The sequence below is a fragment of the Protopterus annectens genome, chromosome 7.part0 (genome assembly GCF_019279795.1).
Source record: "Protopterus annectens isolate FY-2018-M chromosome 7.part0, PAN1.0, whole genome shotgun sequence".
Taxonomy (NCBI): domain Eukaryota; kingdom Metazoa; phylum Chordata; order Ceratodontiformes; family Protopteridae; genus Protopterus; species Protopterus annectens.
In genome coordinates this window covers 808,337,946-808,365,171 of record NC_056739.1, presented here as the reverse complement: position 1 = coordinate 808,365,171, position 27,226 = coordinate 808,337,946, and positions in this window count along the sequence as shown.

Genomic DNA, 27,226 nt, shown 5'->3' with positions numbered 1-27,226 from the left:
GAGATGTCTGGAAGGGATTGTAGAGGTATGGGAAACCTTCAAGGGGATTTTGTAACCCTCGGATATGATCGACTGTACCCACTTCTCTTGGGATAGGGATTGCCAGGCTACTGGGTACAGTGAAATTCTTCCCCCGACTGCCTCCAAGGGTGGACAGTCGGGCAACACCTCAGGGATGCTGAAAGGGCTTCTCAGGAAGAGATTCCCTGTTGCCCTGGTTATGAGGACCCCCCCTGCCTCTAGGGCGTCTATTATTGTTACCCTCTCTGCCTCTAGGGGTAAACTGACCACGTGTGTCCGGTGTAGCTCCTTGGGCTTTTCGGAACCACATCTTCCCCCCCTTCTGACCCTTGGGATAAGGTTTAGAAGGAGTGGAAAACTGGACTCCAACGGCAGAAAGAGTTTTACCGTCCTGCTCACATCTCGTCAAAGTATCCTTCACCTGAGGTCCGAACAAAGCCGAACCATCAAAGGGGGTGTTGGTGAAGGACGCCTTAAAGGGGTCAGCAAAATTACACAGCCGCATCCAGGCTTGGCGTCTAAGAGCAACACCTGTGCCTGCGGCCCTGCTCGCTCCATCGGCCGCATAAGATATGAGCCGCATGGAGGAGTTAGATATGGAATTCAGGATAGCAAGCTGCGAGGCAATCTTTTCCTGAGCCCCAGCAGCAGAAGGATCCTGGACTACTTCTCCCAGTTCCTTGAGAACATCTCGTTGAAGCCTGGTGAAGTGACAAAGATAATTCAGCGAACGCATAGCAAAGGTCGCTGAAGAAAACATCCGCTTTCCATACCTGTCCATGGTCCTAGAGTCCTTATTAGGAGGATGGACAGGTACTGAAGGATCCGCCAGTTCCTTCTTAGTGGCCGCCGCCACCACCATAGCATCCACAGAGACACCTTTGGAAAGGAACTGCTTATCCGAAGGGGCCGTGATGAACTTGGATGGTCTCCTGGGGACAGGTTCCACAGAATCTGGAAGCGCCCACGCCTTCCGAGCCACTACCTGCATGAGTGGGTCGAAAGGCGGAGACACCCAGGAGGTGGAGGGTCGGGATCCAAAAGCCTCCAGGTATACCGACTCATCCTCGGAGGGGTCGATGGAGGGCCAATTCCCCCTCTGTTTGAGGAGCTCAAGGATGTCTGAAAAGGAGACATCCTCAGAGGGGGACCGGGGAACCCTCCGACTCATCTAAGTCGGTATCAGATGTAGTAGACTCGGGAGTCTGTGTGTTTCCTCTTACGCCCTCTTCCGAGGGGTTCCCCTGCAGGATCAGGAGACACCTCGGAAGAGGAGGAAATTCCCAGTGGGGAAACCTGGGGCGATGGATCCCTGGGCCTGAGAGCGAGAGGCTGGGAAGAGGCATCTGCAGGCACTGATGAGGGAGGAGCTAGAGGGACAGACCGCTGACCTGGCTCTGAGGCCAGGACACTCCTCATCACCTCAAAGGCTCCTCTCCCCGGGAGACCAAAACACACCCGCTCCGAAGAGACAGGAATGGTCGGCTCCAAAGAGAGAGAAGGCTCCGAGGCCGATGTCGGTGCCGAGCTTACCAGAGCCGAAGCTCCGAGAGGGAGAGCGGGGTCGGACAAGGGTCCGATGCCACTAGCCCCCTCGGAGCCGACAGTGGAAACCCGACGACCGGATCCCTCCAAGGAAGGTCTCAAGGAAGAGATCGGAGCCGAGGATGACGGAGCCGAAGGATGTATCGGCTCCGGCATCGAAGCAGTCGCTGTCCCAAGAAGCTCCGGCTCCGAACTCTGGTGTGGAGTCGGAGGAGGAAGCTCAATGATAGGGGTTATAGCCGCAGTCTGCTGAGACGGGCTATGGAGCATTTGGGCCAGTGCCTGAGACTTCAACAGCCTGCTTACCACCCTCTCCAAGTCGTGGTCAGACAGCCTGGAAGATCTCAAAGACCGGCTCCGATGGCTCCGCTCCGATAAAAGAGGAGACCCCGGAGCCGAGTGAATACTCATAATAGAAGGGGACCGGGATCTCTTATGGGTCGAAACCATCGGAGCCGAAGTCCCTTGAACTTAGATGGAGCCGAGGATATCTCGCCCGATGTTGATAAAGTGTCGGCTCCAGCCGGAGCCGACAAGGCCAGAAGTCAGGGTATCGCAGCCGGCGGCACCGAACCCACTACTTTTGAAGAAACAGTATCGACTCCAGCCGGAGCCGATGTCGGCTCCGACGGAGCCGAAGCCACCGGAGGAGGCTTGGACACTGTAGCCTGAGCCTTCGGTGGCTTATGAGGTTTTCCTGACTTCGGAGGAGAACATTCAGGTTTAAGTAAACCTCGGAGGATAAGTTTGTTCCTCCTTTCCTGCAGGACTCTCTGGCTAAAAGCATGACACAACGCACAGGAGTCCTGCAGGTGCAAAGGCCCCAGGCAATACACACAAGAAGTGTGACCGTCTGTCAGGGACATTTTCTGACAGCACTGGTCACACTTCTTGAAGCCTGAGACCTTGCCTTCTCTAGACATCCTAACAAGGATACCACAAACAGTCCCCACAAACACACAACTTAATCCCTACACAAACACACAGGAAGGGATAACCAAGGGGGAACTAGGCCTGACTAAACTACTGCAACTTAAAACTTATAAAGTTTACAAAAAGGGCTGAAAAAGAGGGAAAGGGTGGGCTGTAACTAGATTACAGACTAAACTGACACTCAAAAAGGGAAATAAACTCCTAACTACACTTTTCTTATTTTACTAAGAAAAAACTCACCTCAGCTGGCAAAGGAGACCTCTTTCGCTAAGCGGCAAACGAGATCTGAGGTAGTTCCGCCTTGCATCATGGGATATAGGGTTGCCTCGAGCTGGTAAAAGGAGTTCTCGAGCTAAAGCAAGTGCCGAGTCGGAGCCGAGGATCGGCTCCGAACCCATCCAGCAAGAATGAAGGCGAGATTGACAACTTAACATTGCCCATATCTATACAGGAAGACTGCAGAGTCCCTGTAATCACAACTACGCAGGTAAAAGCTGCACTCTCTAAAGCCAAAAACACAGCATCCATGGGACTGGACAACATCCCAGGCTGCGTTTTACACGAACTTCAGAACGACCTGGCTCCCACTTAAGCACCATGTTCAATAATAGCCTCGCTTCAGGCTTGGTGCCCACTGAATGGCGCACAGCAATAGTTATCCCACTCCACAAAGGGGGAGCCACCACTGATCCTGGGAACTATCGACCTATTAGCCTGACGAGCCTGGTCTGCAAGGCCAGGGTACTTATCATCATGGAACTCATAAACAAAGACATTGGTAACCTCCAAACTCTGGATCCCACCCAGTTCGGGTTTGTAAAAGGCAGATCATGCCTCCTGAACCTGATCGACTTCTTTGAGGCAGTCACCAAAGCCGTGGATGAGGGTAAGGTGGTTCACACAGCCTATCTTGACCTGGCCAAGGCTTTCAACACCATCCCCCATTCTGGAATTATAGCTAAACTCACTAAACTAGGTATAAATCCCTACGTCACAAGATGGGTTGCCAACTGGCTCACTGACAGAACCCACATTGTAAAAGTTGCAGACTCCAAATCTGACCTCAAAGCAGTGACAAGTGGAGTACCACAGGGTTCCGTCCTGGGACCTCTCCTGTTTGGTATCTACTTCTCTGAAGTACAGGTTAACACAGAAGGCCTTTGGCTAACGAAGTTTGCAGATGACTGCAAACTAGGAGCCATAGTCAAGTCCCCAAATGATGTGGACATCCTACAGAAAGGCCTCACTGAGACAGATGGCTGGTGTCAGAGCCATGGCCTCAAGCTCAATGCCAAAAAGTGCAGTATCATCCCCTTTGGTAAAAACTCTGTACCCATGAACTACCACATAGGCAGCAATCTACTTAACACCGAATGCGTGATAAGAGACCTTGGGACCTAGGTGGACAGTAGTCTCTCCTTTGATAGTCACATCACCACAGTAGTCAGGAAGTCCTTCTATGTGGCACACCTCATCATAAAAGGGATCTCACTGTTCCCCTCTACTCCTCACTCATTAGACCCATTATACAGTACAACGCCCCTTTTGGAATGTACCTCACAAGAAATTTGCAGTAGCTGGAAAGGCCAAAGAAGTACCTCACAAAGAGGATTACTGGCCTCAAACAAATGCCCTACACTGACCGCCTCAAAAAACTCCAGCTTTACACAGTAGCATATCGCCTACTCTGAGGTGATCTCTGTCTAACATATAAAGCTATGTCAAACCCAGAGCTGTTGGACATGCTACACCTAAAGAAATCCCAATCCCTCGGAGCTACACACTCTAGGGACCTAAACCTTGTCACCACAATAAACAGGACACGCTGGAGGGATAGATTAGCACTCTTCAAGAAAAATCTTGATGAGTGGATGGGAAATAGGAAATACACCCCGTGGATCACTTCTATGTCTCTGCTGGACAGTGTCACAGGAAAATAACTTTCTTGGGTGGCGTAAGCTATGGTACCTTGCTGGCTAGGCTTACATAGGCCCTTGGGCCGATAGCCTAGTACCTACTTATGAACCTATAATAAGCACACCTGTGTTGACACTGGTTCATTAATTTGACTACAGAAACACTTCACTGACCTATGCAGTATTCTATGAAAGGCTTGAGAAAGCTACGTTTTGGCTTGCAAAGGACCAATGTAATTATCTGGAAAACTGAATAATGTGAAACAAGGAATCATCAGCAACTAGGCATCTACTAACTTCCTGGAGAAGGTAACAGTATCTTCCAGTCATCATCTCTCAAAAAGGAGAGGCTAAAACTATGAATCACTTTAGCATCCAGAAAGCATGCTCAAACAAATTTGTATTATAACAAAGCAAAGCACTAAAGATAATAAAAATACTAAGAAATATCTTCTTCTTCTTCTTTCAGCTACAATCTAAAAAGGGGATAAGACAGATGGTTGTAAACTGGAAAGGCAGAAAGGAAATAAAATGCTTGCATTTATATTGAGTACCTCACATGACTATTAGTTCTTCCTTTGTTTTTATTAATTCCTTATCTTTAAGGAGATGTCTCAGCAATCAATACTACAGGGAGGACAAGGTACTTGCTAACACGTCCTAATTCAATGAAGAAGAAAAACACCTTATACCTTTAAGGACAGCCAACTTATGATGTTTAGAAAAAGAATGTATGAAGGACCAAGTCACAAGCTCACAATTATCAGGAGAAAAGACTCCCACTGAAGAAAACTGCCCGCATGGCAGCAAGCCCAGAAGAATGAGATCCGACCCACTTGGAAATGGGTTTGGTTGTAATCTTAACCAAAAAAAAAAAAATTCAAAACTAAATGGTGATTGTCTGCTTAGCAATTACTTTACCAAGACTTTTTTAGCAAAGGGAAAGTACAGTTGTGTAAGCTGCACTACCATAACAGTAATTGTTCAAACTTCTCACTGCTGCAGCATCCTTTCAGCTATAAGAGGAATATGAGGAATTTAGTAATCATTCCCCCCTGCTGCAGTAGCCTTTAAGCTATATGGGTTGATTACCAAAGCCTATCCAACCTGGGAGAAGGAATGATATTGATTCAGGAGCCCAAAAGGAATCCGGTTTGTAATGCTTTATAAAAGTAATTATCGAACATTACATGTCGTTACCCCACATTAGTATTATAAAACATGCACGCTGATTGGTCAGCGTGCACGTTGTAAATCAAAGTTATACTAATGGAAAAAGGTCCGGTCGCTCTGACATTTTCCAATAGTATAACTCTTTTTTTTAAGCAACGGAGAATGAAAGGTCTCCGTTGCTTTTTACACACTGTCTCACTATGTTAAACGAGTTTAACATAGCGTGACAGCTTTAAAAAAAGTAACGGAGATCTTCCTATCTCTGTTGCTTTTTTTAAAGGTATCTCGCTATGTTAAATGGGTTTGTTAAACTCCTTTAACATAGCGAGACACTTTGTAAAAAGCAACGGAGATCTTGCTTTCTCCGTTGCTTTTTTCAAAACTGTCTCGCTATGTTAAATGGGTTTAACATAGCGAGACAGCTTTAAAAAAAGCAACAGAGATCTTGCTTTCTCCGTTGCTTTTGCCCACAGGTCTGATGTACTGCGAAGCATACGCATGCGCAGTACATCAGAACTGCCGCACAATACCAGACAGCTGCGGAAGGGCAGCAAGGAGGTATTATACAATGCCATTATTTAAGAAAAGTAATTTTTTTTCCCCTTAAATAATGTCATTGTATAATAGCAATAACCCTCTTCTGGGTGTGGGTAATGCTGGATTTACCCACGGTTGTCTTTGTTTGGCCACTCGGGCTTCGCCCTCATGACCAAACCACACCAACCGTGGGTAAATCCAGCATTACTCACACCCAGGCGTGGGTTATTGCTATAATATTTTATATGCCCTACTAATTATCCCTTTTTAACAGCAGCTTCTGTTCTAGATTCAACTAAAAACTCAACCAGTGCAGGTCTGTCATTTAGGATTCATCTCTCCATTTTTCTTTGTCTATACTCTGATATCAATTTCTGATAGGGAAGGCAATCACTAGCCTGCAATCCAGATATCTTCTTGGCCTCTTCCCACTCTATCACCTTTCCTTCTGTAATTATTTGTTCCCAATATCTTTGTTGCCTTGCCATCTTCATCTAGTAAATTACAGCTCCATCTTGTCTATTCTCTGTACCACTAATTGCAGTAATCCCTATCATCAGAATCTCCTTTCTCCACTCCCATGTTGGCTTAATTCTTGTTATAATCTCTGCTACTTTATGAATATAATATTCTGTATGACTGTTGCTATTCTCCTTAAGGATCTGCATCCAAAATCACAATCTTTCCTTATTTCTTGAATTAACCCCCTGCTTCATTATTATCAATTTCCACTTTGTAATGTAGCGTTCTGCTTGTGTTATTTACAATAGCCTTTCTCAAGACTGAGGTGGAATCCTTCAAAGCCCCTGAGCCAGAGGATAATACAGCCCAATCCGCAGAATCCTTTACAAATGCATTCTATGAGCACCTGCAGGAATGCATGGATCGTGCTATCCCAAATAAAACCAGGACTCACTCCTCCAAAAACAGGAGACCGGTCTGGTGGACCCCGGCCACAAATAAGCTATACAACAGAAGGAGGAAGCTACTACATGACAGAGCAAAATCCCAAAAAGGGAAGGCATCTCTGATCAGTATTAGCAAGAAACTTCAATCCCTCATAAAATCATCAAAGGCCAGTTTCCAAAGAAAAATTGCCCTAGACACTAAAGATAATCACAAGACCTTCTTTAGTTATGTCAGAAGCATGGGTGGAAACTCCCAGATATGCTCTGAATTGTTGCATAACAGTACAAAATATACCGAACCTACAGACATAGCCAACATCCTGGCAGACAGATTCAGCGCAACCCCCCCCCTTCCCCCCGAAAGGAGCAAACGCCTATCCCAACTGAATGTAACCTCCCTGACATCACAGATGCACAGGTGAAAGCTGCCCTCTCCAAAGCAAAAAACACAGTATCTATGGGACTGGACGGTGTCCCAGGCTGTGTCTTACACGAGCTCCAAGAAGAACTGAACCCTCACATTGTCACTGTTCAAACTTAGCCTTACTACAGGATATGTACCCAAAGAATGGCGTACAGCTACAGTGGTCCCACTCCACAAAGGTGGTGCCACAACGGACCCCGGAAACTATCGCCCCATAAGCCTGACTAGTCTGGTCTGTAAAGCTATGGAGCGTATCATCATGGAACTCATAAACAAAGACATTGGGAGCCTCCAGACACTGGACCCTACCCAATTTGGCTTTGTTAAGGGCAGATCTTGCCTCTTAAACCTAGTTGATTTCTTTGAAACAGTTACCAAAGCCATAGATGAGGGCAAGGTAGTCCACACAGCCTACCTGGACCTCGCAAAAGCCTTCGACACAATACCCCACTCGGGCATCATAAATAAGCTTACCAGCTTAAATATCAACCCCTATATCAGAAGATGGGTTGCAAACTGGCTCAGAGATAGAACCCACATGGTCAGAATCGCAAGTGCCATGTCCGAATCCAAACCAGTTACAAGTGGCGTTCCACAGGGCTCAGTTCTGGGACCTCTCTTGTTCGGTATATACTTCTCTGAGGTTCAGGCTAACACGGGGGAATTATGGCTGACAAAGTTCGCAGATGACTGCAAACTGGGGGCCATAATCGAATCTCCAGCTGACACAAGCATCCTCCAAAAGGGTCTCACAGAGACGGATGCTTGGTGCCAGAGCCACGGCCTCAAGCTAAATGCTAAAAAGTGCATAGTCATCCCCTTTGGGAAAAACAAGGTGCCCACAAATTACCACATAGGTGGTAATCCATTAAGTACGGAAGAAGTAATTAGAGATTTGGGGCCAACGTAGATAGTAATCTCTCTTTTGATAATCACGTTGCCAAAGTGGCTAGAAAGACCTTCTATATAGCCCACCTTATCACGAAAGGGTTCGCATCTAGATCAAGAGAGGTCATTGTGCCCCTCTACTCGTCACTCATCAGGCCCATAATTGAATACAATGCCCCTTTTGGGATGTACCTTACCCGACACCTGCAGCAACTGGAGAGACCCCAAAAGTACCTCTCCAAGAGGATCATGGGCTACAAACAGATGTCCTATGCAGCTCGACTAAAGAAACTCCAGCTCTACTCAGTTGCTTACCACCTACTCAGAGGCGATCTATGCCTGACGTACAAAGGTTCATAGGTTCATACTAGGCTATCTGCCCGAGGGCATTTATAAGCCTAGCCCATAGTTTTGTGGCTTAGTTTGGAGAAACTATGCCCATTATTTTGCTGTGCCTCTGTCGAGCAGTGACACTGAGGTAACCCCTGGGGTGTATCTGCGATCTCCCATCCATTGGTCAAGATTCCTCTTGAACAAGGCCAGCGAGGTGCTCTGCCTCACATAAACCGGGATTTTGTTCCACAGCATAGGGAGTCTTTGGGTGATGAATCTATCCCTCCAGCACGTCCTATTAATAACCATGTCGAGGTTTAAGTCTCCGCCTTGTGGCTCTGAGGGATCTAGATTTTTGAGATGAAGCATGTTCATCAAATCTGGGTTTGACATGGCCTTGTATGTCAGGCATAGGTCACCTCTGAGCAAGCGGTAAGCAACTGAATATAACTGGAGTTCTTTCAGTCGGGCAGCATAAGACAGATTTTTGAGACCCTTTATCCTTTTGGTGAGGAACTTTTGTGGCCTCGCCAGCTGCTGCAAGTGTCGGGTCAGATACATTCCGAATGGGGCATTGTACTCTATCATTGGTCTGATGAGTGATGAGTATAGGGAGACTATGACTTCCCTTGATCTAGATGTGAATCCCTTCATGATAAGGTGGGCAATGTAGAAGGTCTTCCTAACTACTTTAGCAATATGAGTGTCGAACCATGTCAAACCCAGAATTAATGGACATGCTCCACCTCAAAAAATCCAAGTCCCTTAGAGCTACACGCTCCAGGGACCTAAACCTCAGCACAAAAATAAATAGGACATGCTGGAGGGACAGATTCATTTCCCAAAGGCTCCCCTCATTCTGGAATATAATCCCAGTTCATGTTAGACATAGCCCCTCGCTGACCCTCTTCAAGCGAAATTTGGACGCGTGGATGGGACATCGCAAATTCACCCCTGGGATCTCTCCTGTGTCCCTGCTAGACAGAGGCACAGTAAACTGATCTTAAAAGGGTACCTTCTGTGACCTACTTTACAGAGGCACAGTAGGCTAATCTAATAGGGAGGCGGAAGCCAAATACACTCTGGCTAGGCTTATAAATGCCCCAGGGCAGATAGCCTAGTATCTACCTATGAACCTATGAACCTATAAGTGTGTAGCTCTAAAATGCCCCTTCAAATCAAGTAATCTTAACCTCTATGTTTGGTTGTCAGGATCAACTTATTCTACTTGATGCTTGCCCTCTTCTACTCCCCCAAAATATCCTTTCAACTCTTTATCATTTACTGTCCACAACTTCTCCTCTGGTTTATTAAATACACCTGACCTGTTTATAATACTAAAGGAACTAAAAAAAAGTACTGCTTCTATCTTGCTATCCATATCCACAGGCAAGAGCTTCCAGTTTCTTAGTTTTTGTATTATCTTTTGTTTAGTCTCTTCACACATATCCTTTGCTGCCATAACCAAATTAGTTTTAATCCATACTCCTAAATACTTCATTTTGTCATGTCCCCATGAATATGGGTATTGCTGAACTAATTCATGATTGGCTACATAGTTTATAGCTATACCGTTTGTTTTGTCCTCTTTAATTTTATATCCCGAAAAAATGTGGAACTGTTTCAGAATATTCTACAACACTGAGATGTCCTTTTCTGGTACCATCGGGTAAAAATAATATCATCTGCAAATAAAGCAATTTTTCTTGAACATCTTGCTAATTATATCCTTGAATTTCTGAGTCCCTTATTTATTTGCCACTGGTTCTAAATGTAATGCAAATAACAAAGGGGATACAAGATACCACCTCTGTTCAGATACAATTTATCAGACAGGAACCCCGCACACACACACACATTTTGATATTTGCCTCCTATCCCTTGGGTTCCTATTACGTTATCGAAAGATAATGTAATCGAACGGTCAGAACTTTGAAACAGCCGCATTTCGAAGATCGCTTTGTGGGATCGCAGTACAGTGAAGATTGAGATATTTGCCCTTTCCACACTGTAGTGCAATCTCGGATTTGGAATATATATTTATCTGGGGGTGTGGGGGGCAGAGCCCCCCACAATAAAAGCTTTGATATACGGCTGTTTAGAAGCTCTGAGCATTCGATTACGTTATCTTTCGATAACGTAATATGAACCCCTATCCCTTATATATCCTTCTGATTCACCTTATTATTGTATCAGGAAATGCAAATGCTTCATTTGTCCTGCTCATAAAATCCCAGCTTACTCTGTCAAATGCTTTCTTTGCATGAAGACCCACCAATGATAGTGGTATTTTCTTTCTGCTACCCCTGGATCATCATTGTTCTATTAATGTTGTCAAATGTTTGACTGTCCACCACAAAACCACACTGGTCCATATCAATCCTTTTTGGCATCATATTTGCCATTCTTTAAGTCATTATAGACATAAATACTTTACAATCATGGTTTAAAATTTAAATGGGCCTATATGAAGCTAGATCATATGGGTCTTTACAGTCTTTCGGTATTACAGCCACCACATCTTTTTTCCAAGATGTTGGTGCCTCCCCCTCTATTTAAAATACTGTTCAATAAAACCTTCAAAATCATTATCACTTTCTTCCCTCCTAACTTCTAAACTGCTACCAGAAAACCATCTTTTCCTGGAGACTTTCTTGTAGATTGGTAATACAGCGCCGTTTTTATCTCATCTTCTCCTATCTCAACTGTTAGTTGTTGAGCCTAATCTTCCTCTAACCTTGGCATATTTAAGTCTTCAATAAATATTTCCATTTGTGCTTTTTTCATGCATATTACCCTGCAATTATGCATCTTCTTATTCTATGAGAGTCCTTTATTTTGTAAAAATGTAACCTTTGTCAGCCTCTTTAAATAATTCGTATTACTTCTTAACCAGATCTGTTTTTTAGTTCTGCCCTATTTTTAAACTCCAGCTGGATGTATATCAAAGTTCTCAATTAAATGTACATGTTCATGTGAAATATAATTTCTGTCAAGTCTAGCCCAGTTATTGTACCTTCAGTAATAATATCTAAATTTCCTACTACTGAATTCATGGCTTTCATACCAAATATTTTCATAAATTTCTTCAGAAATCAACACTCTTTGTTTTATTTTCTCTTCTAGGCCCCGTCCAGATACATCTTCATTCCAGTTCCCATCTATAAGTAACATTCCCTGCTGAAAGATGATTATTTCTCCCAAAGATTTGTTAAGCTCCAAAATAGCAGTTTTAGGCGGAATATAAATACATGCCAGCATAATCCTCATCTCTTGCCAGTAGCCTCTTGCTACAACAAATCTGTCATTACTATTTTTTCCCTTTTCTAACACTACTGGAGCTCCTCTAGCAATTAATATACATACTCCTCTTTTCCTTTGCCCCTGATATTTTGAGGAATATCCATCCTGAAATCCTGCCTTTATCAAATTTGCATGCTCATTTGTTTCCAGATGTGTCTCCTGTAGCATTGCTATTTGCACTCTGCATTTCTTACTAGAATTAAGAAGTTTTTTCCTTCTTGTCTGTAGTTGTGAGACCATTTTCATTACAAAATAATAATGAAAGTGTCACCATTATGGTAAGAAGTCATTATTCCCATCTAATACACATGCCAGCTTTTTAATTGTCTATTTCCAGGTTTTGTGATACATCTACCTCTTAATGTTTGGCAAGTTAATCCTTTATATATTTTTTTCTTACCATCAACATTGAAACGTATGTCAGAGTTTACAAGAATTTTGTTTTACCCTCAAAAAAACACACAATAAACACCCTCAAATACAACTTAATACAACCACACATAATTATGTCATGTCAAGTAATTATGTCAAGTAATGTTTAACTCTCCTAATGAAAACAGTTGTGCCAAACAGACAGCTGCTAATACAGACCCTAATTAACATGAAATTAAGTTTATTCATGCTAAGATGCATGTTACTGCCTGTGCTTCTATTTACACTAGTAGATGTCTGCTCTTTTTATCTTTACCACCACCACATGTGAGAACTACTTGCATACTTTCAGAAACCATTAACTTTTAGCCTTGAAGAAATCACTGTTCTCTCTTATAGAGAAAAAAAGAAAAATGCAGTCCTGTTGCAGCCTGAAAGCAAGAAGAAACATTTATTGCTAAAGGAAAACTTTTTGTTAATATTTGATGTTCTAATATTTACTTGTTTCCACTTCAAATTTTGTATTAGATTAAGCCAAGGGTCTTACTCTAGACATTCACATATGCAAAAGTAAAGGAAATATATCAGCTCTAAATATATTATGATCTGTGCACTTTTACACCCAACCCCACCACAACAACCAAAGATTACAGCCTACTAACATATTTTTGTCTAGCTTTTCTTTCTTTGTGAACTGCAATGCCTACAGTTCCTAATACCAAAAAAAAGAAGAAAGAAAGAGAAGAGGAAAAAGAAGAAAGGCATCTGTTTACTTTAACAACTTTATCACATACAAGATCAACTAAAATGCTTTACTATAAAATACGCAACTGATATTGTGAGAAGAGGAAAAAGAAGAAAGGCATCTGTTTACTTTAACAACTTTATCACATACAAGATCAACTAAAATGCTTTACTATAAAATACATCACTGAAATTGTGAAAAGTTGCACAGAAATACTGTTAAGAAAAGAAATTGTTTTACTTCGAGTTACCTTTTCCTTTTCACCCTCCCCTCAGAGTACTTCCAAACATTAACAAGAGAAAGTGAGGCAAATGCTTTTTAGTTCCTCACAAGTTTAACACAGTCAACAAAAATCCACTCTTTCCACTTAATTGTTATACAGCCATATTTCATATTTGTGATTGATGCTTTACTGTTTCACATTTACTCTCTAATTTCTGTGTTGCTGGTCTTCTTCCTGTTCATCTCCCAACAGATTCCTGTTCAATTCCATGGTACTCCCAATTCTTCTGGTCAACTCCTGTGCTTTTCTCTATCTCGCAAGAATTTTGCTTTGGAACAGTGGAAAAGGTTTCATTGGCATATCCCCTCCATGTGCTTTATCATCAAAAGAATGAGAAGCAGAGGCCTCTCCTGCTTGATGACTCATTTTTTGTTGGACAAAATTTTCCATTTCCTCCATAGCCTGTTTTGCATCAAAAATTGACTTAGATTCTCCAGGAAAAAAAATATTCTGACATCAGCTGGATACAGCCGTTTGAATCTCACACCTGATTCAACATTCCCTAATTACAGGAATAAATTTGTTTCTCTTCTGCCTGGTGTACAGTGAATAGCACCTTTACCAATAAACATTTTAGCTGCTTTCTCATCACCATATTTGGAGCATATACACTGTGTACCCTTTCAATTAACCATTTCCGCTGTGGCACACCTGTCCAATTGCATATTTATGGCTTCGTAAAATTAATACAGTCTGCTCCTTCCAGTTTCTTGGGTATATCAGAAAATCTCAGATCTTCCCTATGTGCTCTGTCCTCTAATTCTTCCATTTTTTTGAAACATCTCTTCTTGCACAGTCTCATACTCAGCCAATAGTTTTTTTCATTTCATATTCTGAGTCTTGTAGTTTTATCACCTCATCTGAGTATCTGTTCAAAGAATATTCAATTCGTTTTCAGTCTTTTGTTAATTGAATTGATATACTCCCTCAGTGCTTCATTTATTTTAGTCAGACCTGAGCACATTTGGCTTATTTTTTCCTTTAGATTACTGGAAGCCATGCCTTGCACCAAAACTGGAGCCTAGACTTTTTGCTGAACAGCTGCAAGGATTCTTCCCAGACAGTGTTTCCTTTTCACCTTTTCTAGTTGATTATTTTCAGGTTGTCTTAATTTCTTCTTTGCAGGCATCCAGTCAGTAACTGAATTTTATTCAAGCTGACAATATCACTGGCTATTGTTTCGCAGTTTCTCTTTTCAGACTGTTAGAGCAGAAGTTAAGCTGTTGATGTGTGTTCAGCCATCTTAGACGTTCATAGGTGTGTACTAGGCTAATGGCCCTGGAGCCTTTACAAGCCTACCCCATAGGATTACCCTGGCATCGTGCCACCCAACCTTAGTTTCCAGTGCCTCTGTCGAGCAGAGCCACTGGAGTGATCCCTGGGGTGAATTTTCTATTTCCCAGCCACTCATCAAGATTTCTCTTGAATAGGGCCAATGAGGTGCTCTGTTTGACATGTATGGGAAGTTTATTCCATAGCATGGGCAGTCTCTTGGTTATGAACCTGTCCCTCCAGCACATTCTGTTGATTCTGTTAATGAGGTTGAGGTCTCTGGAGCATGTGGTGCAGAGGGGTTGGGATTTCTTTAGATGTAGCATTTCTAACAGAGCTGAGTCAGACATGGCTTTGTAAGTCAAGCAGAGATTGCCTCTAAGTAGGCAATATGAGACAGAATAGTTATTTTGAGTCTGTCCATATAGGGTAAGTGTTTAAGGCCTAGGATCCTCTTTGTGAGGTAATTTTGCAGCCTCTCCAATTGCTGCAGGTGTTTAGTGAGGTACATGTCAAATAGGACATTGTACTCGATGCCTGGCCTAATGAGGGAAGAGCAGGGGAGACAATGACCTCTTTCTTCCTGGATGCAAAACCCTTAGTAATGAGATGTGCCACACAGAAGGACTTTCTGACCACAGTGGCAGATTGTTGGTCAAAAGAGAGGTTGCTGTCAACCTGTGTTCCCAGATCTGTTATAACGCCGTCTGTGTTCAGTGGACAACCACCGATGTGGTAGTTCATGGGAACTGGGTTTTTCACAAAGGGGATGATGACATATTTTTTGGCACTGAGCTTAAGGCCATGATTTTGACACAAGTCATTGGTCTCAGTGAGGCCTGTCTGTAGGATGTCAACATCCCTTGCAGAGTTAATAATGGCTCCCAACTTCCAATCGTCTGTGAACTTTGTCAGCCAGAGTCCCTTCATGTTGGACTGGACTTCTGAGAAGTAGATACCAAACAGAAGGGGACTCAGGACCGATCCCTGTGGGACTCCAGTCATGACTGGTCAGCAGTCTGACTTGGAGTCAGCTACTTTCACATTGTGGGTTCTATCGGTGAGCCAGTTTGCAACCCACCTAGTGATATAGGGGTTGATGCCTAGCTTAGTGAATTTTTCTATGATTCCTGAGTGGGGAATGGTATCAAAGGCCTTGGCCAGATCAAGGTAGGCTGTATGAACCATCTTGCCTTCAACCACAGCTCTGGTGACTGACACAAAGAAGTCAACCAAGTTGAGCAGCCATGATCTACACTTCACAAAACCAAACTGTGTGGGATCCAGAGTTTGGAGATTCCCTATATCCTTGTTTATTAGGTCCATGATGATGCATTCCATAGCTTTGCATATCAGACTTGTCAGGCTAATGGGACGACAGTTCCCAGGGTTTGTAGTCGCTCCTTCTTTGTGGAGAGGGATGACTATAGCAGTGCGCCATTCAGTAGGGACAAAGCCTGAGGTGAGGCTGTGATTGAACAGGGCACACAGGTGAGGTGCCAGTTCACTCTGTGGTTCATGTAGAACACAGCCAGGGATATTGTCAGGTCCCATAGAAGCTGTATTCTTGGCCTTGGACAATGCTGTTTTAACCTGTGCAGCAGTAATACTGGCTGCCTGGCAATCTACTGGTATTGTGATTGGTCCTTTGGGGGGGAGGGGTAAAGTTGGCACTGAATCTGTCGGCCAATATATTGTCAACAAATATTGGCTAGGTACAGGAGTTACCATTGTGGAGTATCTCAGAGCAAATCTCAGTATTGCCGTGGAGGTTCTTTACATAACTATAGAAGGCCTTGTGGCTGTCTTTACTATCTGCTGCAATTCTGTTTTCATAGCTAGCTTTAGAGGATTTGATGAGGGATCTCAACTTTTTGTTGAGGCTGATAAGGGAGTTTTTCCAGTCTTGGGACTTCACCTTATTCTGCATCAGTTTCCTCCTTCTGTTGTAGAGTTTGTTTATAGCAGGGGACCACCAGAGTGTCTTGGTTCTATTGGGTATGGCGAGATCCATGCATTTGTGTACGTGTTTGTACAGTGCATTGGTGTATGATTCAGTGGTCATGCAACTATTCTCCATTTGCTTGAGTGCCATGAAGTTAGTCATATCTGTTCTTAGGATCCCAAAGTTAGCTTTGGAGAAGTTTTTCATCATGGTTACCTTTGCGGGGGGGGGGGGGGCTTCCAAGGTGATTAGTTTGTGGTCGGATCTAACCAGGGGGGAGTTGACTATTGGTGTATAGCAACGGTCACCCATGTTAGCAATGACCAGGTCAAGGATGTTGCTACCTCTAGAGGGGGTAAGAACAAACTGATTCAGGGCACTGGAATTAATGAATTCCAATAAATGTTGGACAAGTGTATTGGTACATGAGTGGTTTTCCCAGTTAATGGAGGGGTAGTTGAAGTTGCCCAGTATGAGTGTGTTAGGTTGGACCCTAATATTCTCCAGGGTGCTTAGGAATATGGAGTGAGTGTCTTGGGACATTATTGGGGACCTAAAACAGGCTACGACCTGAATCGCTGTCTTACCCAATGTTAGCTGCACCTGAAGTATCTCTGATGAATTATGTTGGTCTACCAGTCTGGAGGTGCGCGCATCCTTTTATGAATATGGAAACACCACCACCTTTGGAGCTTCGATTCAAGTTCTATGGTCAAAACATGTGGAATGAGTTATAACCTGGTAGTGCAGGGATGCTTTCTGCTGCCTTGAACCAGGTCTCTGTTACAGCACAAGTATCGATGTTCTCCATTTTAAAAAGTGCTGCGAGCAAGTGCATTTTGAAATATAGACTTCTAGCATTGAGCAACATGACCCTCAGATTGCATTTGTTTGTAGCTGTTACGATGGTAATTTGGTCTTTGGAACACTGCCTAAAAAAGGCACTGTAGGGGTGGCAAGAGCCTTAGCTGTTATCCGGAAGCCCATGGGTGAGAGATGCAGGCCATCTCTGGAAAAGCATCAAGGTCTGTCAGTCATGTCATCCCAGGCAGACAGATACTGGATTCCCTTAGAATGACACCAGAAATTTAGCCAATTGTTGAAATCAATCATTTTCTGCTTGTACTGTGGTATCATTCTGAGTGATGGTAGGATGCTGCTCAGGGTTAGGGTCAAATCCGCCTGGGCTACATAATCCAAGAGCTCCTCCATGTCTCTTTTCATGCAGTCCAGGGGGGTACGTCTCAGGTCATTCACACCCACATGTACAATGACAGAGTCATATTTGTACCTGTTGTTGAGGGACCTGAGTGCATGCATTATATGGTGGATCCTGGCACCTGAGAGGCGGCTGACTGTTATTTTCTCCTTATTTAACCTAGTGAGTGGGACATCAGTGTGCCTCACTATTGAGTCACCTATGACTAGTGTGCTGGGCACTCTGTTTTGCCTTAGGGGCTTTGGTTGAATGGCACACTGTTTAGGAGAGCTATGTGTCTCGTGATTAGTGTTGTGTTGTGGTGGTCGAGTGCGTTTCTGTCTTGGAGGTCTCTACTGTTTGGATAGATTTTTATTGAGAGCCTCCGCAAAGGTGTGAGTGTGGTTTGTGTTTTTATGTGAAGGCAGTGCTGGTGTGTGTTGTGGAGGGCTATGTGTTCCATGTGGTGTGGTGCAAATGTTGACCTTCTCCTCTTGACCAGCTATTCCGGTCTTGGCTGGAGAGTGCGTGGCTTCCAATTTGTATATATAAGTGCATCTCTCGCAAGTTTGAGTATTGGGAGGTATGAGGAGAGGGTTGTCGGTGTACATGAGGCAGTTGCTACATTGCCTCAGGATGCCTAAGTTCACCAGGTTAACAGGAGAAAGCACAGGGAACTGACCTTTAGACATGTCTGGAGGGGTGGGCATTAATAATAAGTACTGGAGCTTTTTCCTTGTAGAGTGTTTAGTGCTGGTAACACTTTTGTGTGCTACAATAATTGCTACAAGAAGTCTGGTATGGTAAAGCGCTAGACTAATAAGCTAGCAAAAGTGCAGGAGAGGAGAGAACTAGAATATCTAAGGGGAAAATTTGAACAGCAGACATTGGCACCTCTCAGAAGCTTACAAACAGTCCTGGATACAGCAAATCTGTATCTGGACTAGACTAGGTACAGGAAAGGTGGGAAATAAGTGCAGTGCGGGCTTTTAGACCAGAAAGTGGAAGGAGATGGAAAAAACTTTTAGTTATGTACTCACCATAACTTCAGATGTTTGGGATCCATCTCGCCTACATTCTGACTGATGGGTTCGGAACCGATCCCTCGGCTCCGACTCGGCACGCTTATGCCAAAGAGCGAAGTCTCTTATTGGCTGAGCTTACTATATCCCAGGATGCACCACTACCAGTCCCCCAGATCTAGTTTGTCCGCATACATGCACACATGCACGCCCTGCTTATATAACATCGTCAGATGAAACAAGATAAAACAGTAGAACTCAAAACCGTTCAATCTCTTCTGATCTCCAAGGCAGGGGAAGGAGGGTGGTTAGAATGTAGGCGAGATGGATCCCAAACATCTGAAGTTATGGTGAGTACATAACTAAAAGATGTTATGTGATCCTATCTCGCCTACATTCTGACTGATGGGACAGCGTCCCTAGCACCTGAATCCTGGGTGGCTCACTGGAAAACACTCCTGAGTACCGTGGAACCAAATGATGCTCGTCCTTTAGATGCCACATCCAATTTGTAGTGGGAAATGAAAGTGTGCGGATTGGACCAAGTAGCCGCAGCACAAATCTCCGATATAGCGAGCTTGGAATGAAAAGCTATAGAAGTAGCCATAGCTCTGGTAGAGTGAGCTTTGATAGATGTTGTAAGTTGCTTATTCGAAGAAGAATAAGCCTGAGTTATGCAATCTCTAATCCATTTGGAAATAGTAGCTTTTGTGATGGTTTGACCCAATTTATTATCTGAGAAGGACACAAACAACTGGTCTGACTTACGAAGTTGCTGAGTCCTGTCTAAATAGAAGCGTAATTGCCTGTGACATCCAATTTATGGAGAGTGTATTCTGCTTCATTGGAGAAATTTGGGAAGAAAACTGGTAGCTCTAGAGACTGTTGGAGACAAAGATTAGAACAGACCTTTGGGACAAAGGATGGATTAGGCCTAAGAGATACTCTGTCCTTGTGGAAAATCAAGTACGGTGGTTTAATGGACAGGGCTTGAAGCTCTGAAACTCTTCTTGCAGAAGTAATTGCAACTAAGAAGGCAGTTTTCCAAAACAGATACTTTAACTCACATGTAGCAGCCGGTTCGAAAGGGGAAGATGTCAATGCACGAAGCACTAAATCTAGATCCCACGGAGGTGCAGGATGAAAAACTGGGGGTCTCAACAGACCCGCACCTTTAATGAAAGTTTTGCATAGTCTGCTGCTCATCAATGGAGGATCCATGGACTCGTGAAATTTAGAGATTGCCGCTAGTTGGACTTTAATAGTAGAGACAGAAGATCCCTGATTAAATAGGGATGTTAAAAATTTCAAAACCTCTGGGATACGAGCAGTGATAGGGTCTAAGCCCTTGAGTTGAGCCCAGATAGCAAACCTCTTCCACTTACTGAGGTACAATTTGTTAGTGGTGGGTTTGTGGGCCGAAGATAAAATATGAACAACTTCCGGGTCTAATGTGTGACTTCTGACTAAAGTCGGAAGTGGAGGAGCCAAGCTGTCAACTTCAAAGATCGAAGGGACTGATGCTGTTGTCCCGACTGATGAATTAGCAGGTCCGAATTAGGTCTAAAGTCCACGGATCGTCCACGCATGTTTCTTCAGGTAAGGAAACCATACCTGACGAGGCCAGTATGGGGCAATCAGTATCATTGGACCCCAATTGAGAAGCTTTTTGAATGACTTTGGAGAGAAGTGGAATCGGAGGAAAGGCATAAAGTAGCCCTGTTGGCCAAGGTTGTGCTAGAGCATCCATAGCTGGTACTCCCTGATGTGGAGTCAAGGAGAAGAACCTTTTGCACTTGGTATTTAGTGGAGTTGCAAATAGGTCGCAGCACGGCGTCCCCCATCTCCGGAAAACCTGATCTGCTACTGTTTTGTTTAGGGACCACTCGTGAGGAGAGAGAATTGTCCTGCTTAATCTGTCTGCCAGCATATTTGATTTCCCCGGAATGTGGGTCGCTACCAAGAAACGGCTGGTAGCTACCGCCCATTCCCACACCCTCATGGCCTCTCTGCAAAGGGGGTAAGATCTGGTCCCTCCTTGCTTGTTTAGGTACCAGACCACCGACATGTTGTCTGTGTGGATGGCGATAATGCCCTGAGGGAGAAACCTGTGTAAGGCCTGTAGGGAAAGAAGTACCGCCCTCATCTCCAATACATTGATGTGGAGAAGAGTTTCGTCCGGAAGCCAGGATCCCTGAACTAACCTGCCCAGACAATGCCCCCCCCACCCTGTCTGGGAGGCATCTGTCGTCAGGGTGACCACTGGAGAGGGAATAACAAAAGGACTTCCTTGATTTAGATTGGATGTGTGAAGCCACCAGCGAAGGTCCCATTTGCATGTTTCTGTAATCATGAAGGGATGATTGAGGGGAAGGTCCTGAAAGGACCATTGAGTTGACAATAGCCACTGAAGAATCCTCATGTGCAATCTTGCCAGAGGAACTAAAAGAACCGTGGCAGACATTGAACCTAAAACTTGTAGAACCATCCTGGCTGGGGCTTTGGATCTTGAAATCAGAGCTTGGACTTGGCCCTGTAAAGTTTGGATCCTTTCGGCAGGAAGAAAAACGCGCATCAATTTTGAGTCTATCTCTGCTCCTATGAACCTTATGCGCTGAGAGGGCAGCAAGACAGACTTTGACCAATTGAATGTAATCCCCAGGGTAGCACCCAGGGAGATGGTGGCTTTGAGGTTGTCCATTAGTAGATGCCTGGTGGTGGCAGTCAGGAGCCAGTCGTCCAGATAGGGAAACACTTGGAATCCAAGACTCCTCAGGTGAGCCGTCACTACTGCCAAACACTTGGTGAACACCCTGGGGGCTGTGGTGAGACCAAAGGGCAGTGCACAAAATTGGTAATGACTGACTCCCAGGCTGAAGCGCAGATACCTCCTGGACGCCTGATGTATCGGTATGTGATAATAGGCGTCCTTGAGGTCTATGGAGCACATCCAAACATCCTTCTCCAACAATGGGAGAATGGATTGTAACGTGACCATTCGGAATTTGGATTTCGTGACGGATTGGTTCAGTCTGCTGAGATCCAATATTGGTCTCAGGTCCCCTGTCTTTTTTGGCACTAAAAAGAACCTGGAGTAATTTCCGGATCCGATCTGGTCTGTGGGGACCGGTTGGATGACTCCTTTTTCTAGCAGCTTTAAAGCTTCTGCGGCTGCCATTTCCCTTTGATTGGGTGGTGGGTCCGGGATTTTTTTGGATGGTGGGGGTGAGTATGTGAATGGGATGGTGTAACCTCCGGCAATGATCCGAAGCACCCATCTGTCCTGAGTGATTGACTCCCAGGCTTTTAGGTGCTTGGCAAAACGACACCCGACTGGCTCCGGAGCAGCACAGCCGGGCAATCCCTCATGATGTGTGGGAGGCTGAAGAGCCACGAAAGGACTCGCGGTCTCCAGAATTGCGGGGCCCTCTGCCGCCTCTGGGACGGCGTCTCCCAGAAAAATTTCCCCGTCCTCTGCCTCTGGGAGGAATCTTCCTGCTGTTGGGGGAAAAACTTACGAGATTTACGGAACCACATCTTCCCCCCTCCTTTAGCCTTGGGGTAAGGCCGAAAGGGAGTGGAATAACGGGCACCTACGGCAGATAAAGTTTTTCCCTCTTGCTCACAGCGGGTAAGGGTGTCTTTAACCTTAGGTCCAAACAAAGAGGACCCATCAAAGGGAGCGTTGGAAGGAAGACTTGAAGGCCTCCAGAACTGACACAAGCGGAGCCAGGCTTGTCTCCGAGAGCCACGCCTGTGCCTGCCGCTCTACCCGCCTTCGCGCATAGGAAATGAGCCTCATGGACGAGTTAGAAATTGACGTAAGGATAGCCAACTGAGAGCTAACCGACTGGGCTAGCTGCTCAGGTAGGTTACCCGAGAGGGAATCTGACAACTCCTTGACCAGATCCCTCTGAAGCCTGGTAAAATGTGCCAAATAATTCAGAGACCTTAAAGTAAAGGCCGCTGAAGTCAGGGTGCGCTTCCGCACCTGTCCATGCTCCTAGACTCCTTATTAGGAGGATGGACGGACGTTGAAGCCTCTGCCACGTCCTGTTGTGTAGCAGATGCCACCACCATGGCATCTACAGCCACGCCTTTAGTGAGGAACTCCTTCTCGGGTGGGGCAGACAAAAATTTATTAGGACGAGAAGGGACTGGTTCCACGGTATCTGGATGTTCCCACGCCCTCCGACAAACTAAATCCAGAAGCTCGTCGAAGGGCGGAGACACCCAGGAGGCGGAGGTCTGAGCCCCAAAGGCCTTGAGGAGCACTGACTCATCAGCAGGGGGGGGTTTGGATATCCAGCCGCCTCGTTGTTTGAGGATCTCTAAGATGTCTGCAAATGAGACATCATCCGAGGACGACTTCGGGGACCCCTCTGCATCATCAAGATCAGTGTCCGATGTAATAGACTCGGGGGAGTCCACGTGCTTCCTCTTGCACGATCTCTTCCTTGGGGTTCCTCCAAGACAACTCAAGAACCCTCAGGAGGAGGGGAACCCCCAATGGGGGTAACCTCAGGCCCAGGGGCTCCGCTGCCTACGGACAGGGGAACTGCCAAAGACCCAGTCTCCACGCCCAGGAAGGTGCCAGTAAAGCCAGAGAGATGGTCAAGAAGACTTGGCCAAGGCACTCCTCATGGCTCTGAAAGCCGGACCCCAGAATCCTGGGAGTGTCCGGTCCCCGAGCCATGATAGCCGACGGAAGTCCCGCAGCCAAGCACCGAGAGGGAGGCTCGGAACCAGCATAGGTCCCAAACATCACCCCGGGTCCAGCCGAAGAAGTCCGTGTACCAAACTCGGACCCGAAGGCCCGGTTGGAGTAAGGGTCGGAGCCGACCCTAAGATCTCCACCGGCTCCAACAGCACCTGCTCCACGGAGCCGGGCGGTCGGAGGAGGAATGGCAATGGGGTGGGTCTGGGCTATCGGCTCAAGCCAACTGGGTCGGAACCGAAACAAATTTTTGGAAGACTGGGGACTGGAACAGTCTTTGGAGCACCCTGTCTATATCTGAATCCGACATCCTCAAGACCGAGAGGATACTGAACGGGTTCGAGATGGCCTCTCCAACGCCCCAAAGGGCTAGGGGACCGCCCGAGGCGACTCGATGACTATCGGCGCCAAGGAATACACACTAGATTCCATCGGTGCCGAGGTGGACTTCGCGCCGAGGAGGAAGTGTCTGAGCGGGCAACCCTTGTCGGCTCCGAGACCAGTGGAGCCGACGAAGGTGACCCGCCTCTCGATGCCCCAGCCATCGGCTCCGAAGCCAGAGGAGTCGAGACTGGTGGCATCGAGGCAGACCGTTCGCCTCGGCTCCAAGTCCTTGGAGCTGAAGGAGAAGCCTGCCTATGTCTTTTGGCGGTCGGATCCGACGGACTGGTCGGAACCGACGCCCTTTTCTTTTTAACCGGAGAAGGAGAGGATGCCAATGCTTCTTCAAAGGAAGGTTTTATTAACCCTTTAAGAATCAGTTTATTTTTCCTCTCCTGGAGGACCCTTGAGGAAAAAGCGTGACACACGCTGCATGACTCCTGTAAGTGTTTTGCCCAAACAATACACACAGAGCGAGTGATCGTCTGTGATAGACATTTTGAAATTGCATTTGGTGCATTTTTGAAGCCGAAGGCCTAGGATTTTGAGACATTATGGCAAAACAATTTCAGTAACCTTTGACAGAAAAATACAATATCCACTGACTTTCTGTTTACTGACACTACCTAATAAAAGGCTTACAGTTATCGCTTAAAAGCGTCGCAAATAATAAGGGTACTTTGAAACCCTGTAAGTTAGGAGGGTTGACTGACCGGAAGGCCCTAAGATAAAGGAGGCCTAAACCAAACTCAACCCAATCACACAACAAGTCTTTCACAAACTCCAAACACACACAAAAGTGAAGAATAGCCGTTAAAACAGCTTTTTATGACAAGAACAGCAAAATTCTGACAGAAAAAAGTTAGTAAATTTACTACTCAGCTCAGCCAGCTCGAGACCACGTCTTCGCAGATTAGCGGCAAACGAGATCTGGGGGACTGGTAGTGGTGCATCCTGGGATATAGTAAGCTCAGCCAATAAGAGACTTCGCTCTTTGGCATAAGCGTGCCGAGTCGGAGCCGAGGGATCGGCTCCGAACCCATCAGTCAGAATGTAGGCAAGATAGGATCACATAACATCTGCCCAAACAGCCAATAAACTACAATTTCTGGGCCAGAAACTACTCCTCTTGTGGTAGATGGGCTACCTAGTACTTATCACTCCCACTGACAAGCTAGAAGGCTTCCCTCCGACACAGAGAGGCTTGGGGGGGGGTTCAAAAGCTTACAAACAGTCTTGCAAACAGCAAATCTGTATCTGGACTAGACTAGTTATAGGAAAGGTGGGAATAGAACTCACAGCCTTCTGATCTTCCAGCACCAGAGGCAACTGTGCTGCTTGTTCAGTTACAGGACTAGAAAGTCCCCCAAATTCCCACAGTCTTGTGTGAGTATATCCAGTCTGTGAGGAAATGTGTGACAATTGTACTTGGTCAATTCCATATGAAGGGAGAACCAATGCTGCCTGGGCCAAAAAGAGTATCACCACAGATTTTTGGAGTATTCTTTTGAATCTTCAAGAATTACCTTGGGTAGCAGTAAAAAGGTTAGAAATGCATAAAGGAACATTCTCTTCAAACAGAATGAAAAAGTATCTGTTTCAAGACTTGCTTAAGAGCCCTGGAGCAAATTCTATTTAGCTGTCTGTTTTGAAAGGAGGCAAACAGATCTAGTTGAAGTGTTCCCCACAACTGGATCAATTCCTGGAATACCCCGTTATTCAATTTCCAATAGCGATGATCTGTCCTGGTTCTGCTCAGCTTGCCTGCCACTGTGCTTTGCTCTGACAATGTAAGACTAGATCTAGTAGGGTTAGGGAATGCTGAAGAGCAATGTTCCAAGCCATGATAGCTAGCTTGCAATGGGGAGTATGACCATGTACCTCCCAGTTTGTTTATGTAACACATTACTGCAGTATTGCCTGCAATCACCTGAAGAGGTTCTGGGGATTATGGGTGATACAGAGACTTTATGGCATGGATCACAGCCAACATCTCCTTTATGCTGTTGTGCTTCAGTCTTTCTGAAAAACTCCACAAGCTCTGCACCTTTACCTCCATGAAAACTGTTACCCAAGTAAAATCTGATGCATCTGTGGTGACAGATTAGTTTGGGGTCTTTGGTGAGAAGGGGAGACCTGGGTTCAGTTGAATTTGTTGTCTCCACCAATGCAGTTCACTTTTCATGAAGTCCCAAAATAAAATATGATACTCCAGAGAATGCAAATGCTGGGCCATGTGTTTTTTTTAAAATCCATTGCCTCTTTCTCATGTGTAACCTGGCTAGAGGAATCATAACAATCAAAGAATCCATGAACCCTAGGACCCTGAGAAATTCTCTTACAGAAGTCTGAGACTGATTTGAGAAGTGCGGGAAAAACTGCAAATACAAATCCACCTTCTCTTGTGTCAATAACACCTTTTGAAGATAAGTATTCATAAAACTGCCTAGAACCACAATAGACAGTGAGTCAAGTTGGATTTTGCAATATTTATCTGGAAGCCAAGATTGGTCAAAAGAGATACAAGTGAAAGCTATGTACTTATAATAATAATAATAGGTTATGTACCTACCATAACGTTCCATGTTAATTGTCTTCTTCTCGCCTTCTTTCTTGCTGGATGGGTGCGGAGCCGATCCTCGGCTCCGACTCGGCCTACTACTAAAGCTCGAGAGCTATTTACTGGCTCGAGGCCTCCCCATATCCCACAGTGCTAGGCATCAGATACCCAGATCTCGTTTGGCAGAGCTAATACCATGGAAAAAAAATTTTTAAGGACACCTGTCCAAACTACAAGGTTTACCTCAGTACTAAAAAACAGAGGAGGACATAACCTAGATAAAACTCAGCCAGAGGAAGAAGGCCTCAAAAGGGATTCTACTCGGTCTGTCCAGGCTAGGGGGATGGAGGGTGGGACGCAAGAAAGAAGGCGAGAAGAAGACAACTAACATGGAACGTTATGGTAGGTACATAACTTCTTAATGTTAAGTTGTCTATCTCGCCTTCATTCTTGCTGGATGGGACAGCGTCCCTAGCACCTTAGCCCTGGGTGGCTCATCGGAACAGACTCTTGAGCACAGTGGAACCAAAATCAGCTCGACTCATGGAGGCCATATCCAACTTATAATGTGAAAGGAAAGTATGAGGAGTAGCCCATGTGGCTGCAGCACAAATAGATTCCATTAGTAGTCTTGCTTGAAAAGCTACCGACGTAGTTAATGCTCTGGTGGAATGAGCTTTTGGTTTTGTAGGGAGTTCTTTATGTCTCAATTGATAAATCAAAGTGATAATAGAGGCCAACCACCTGCAT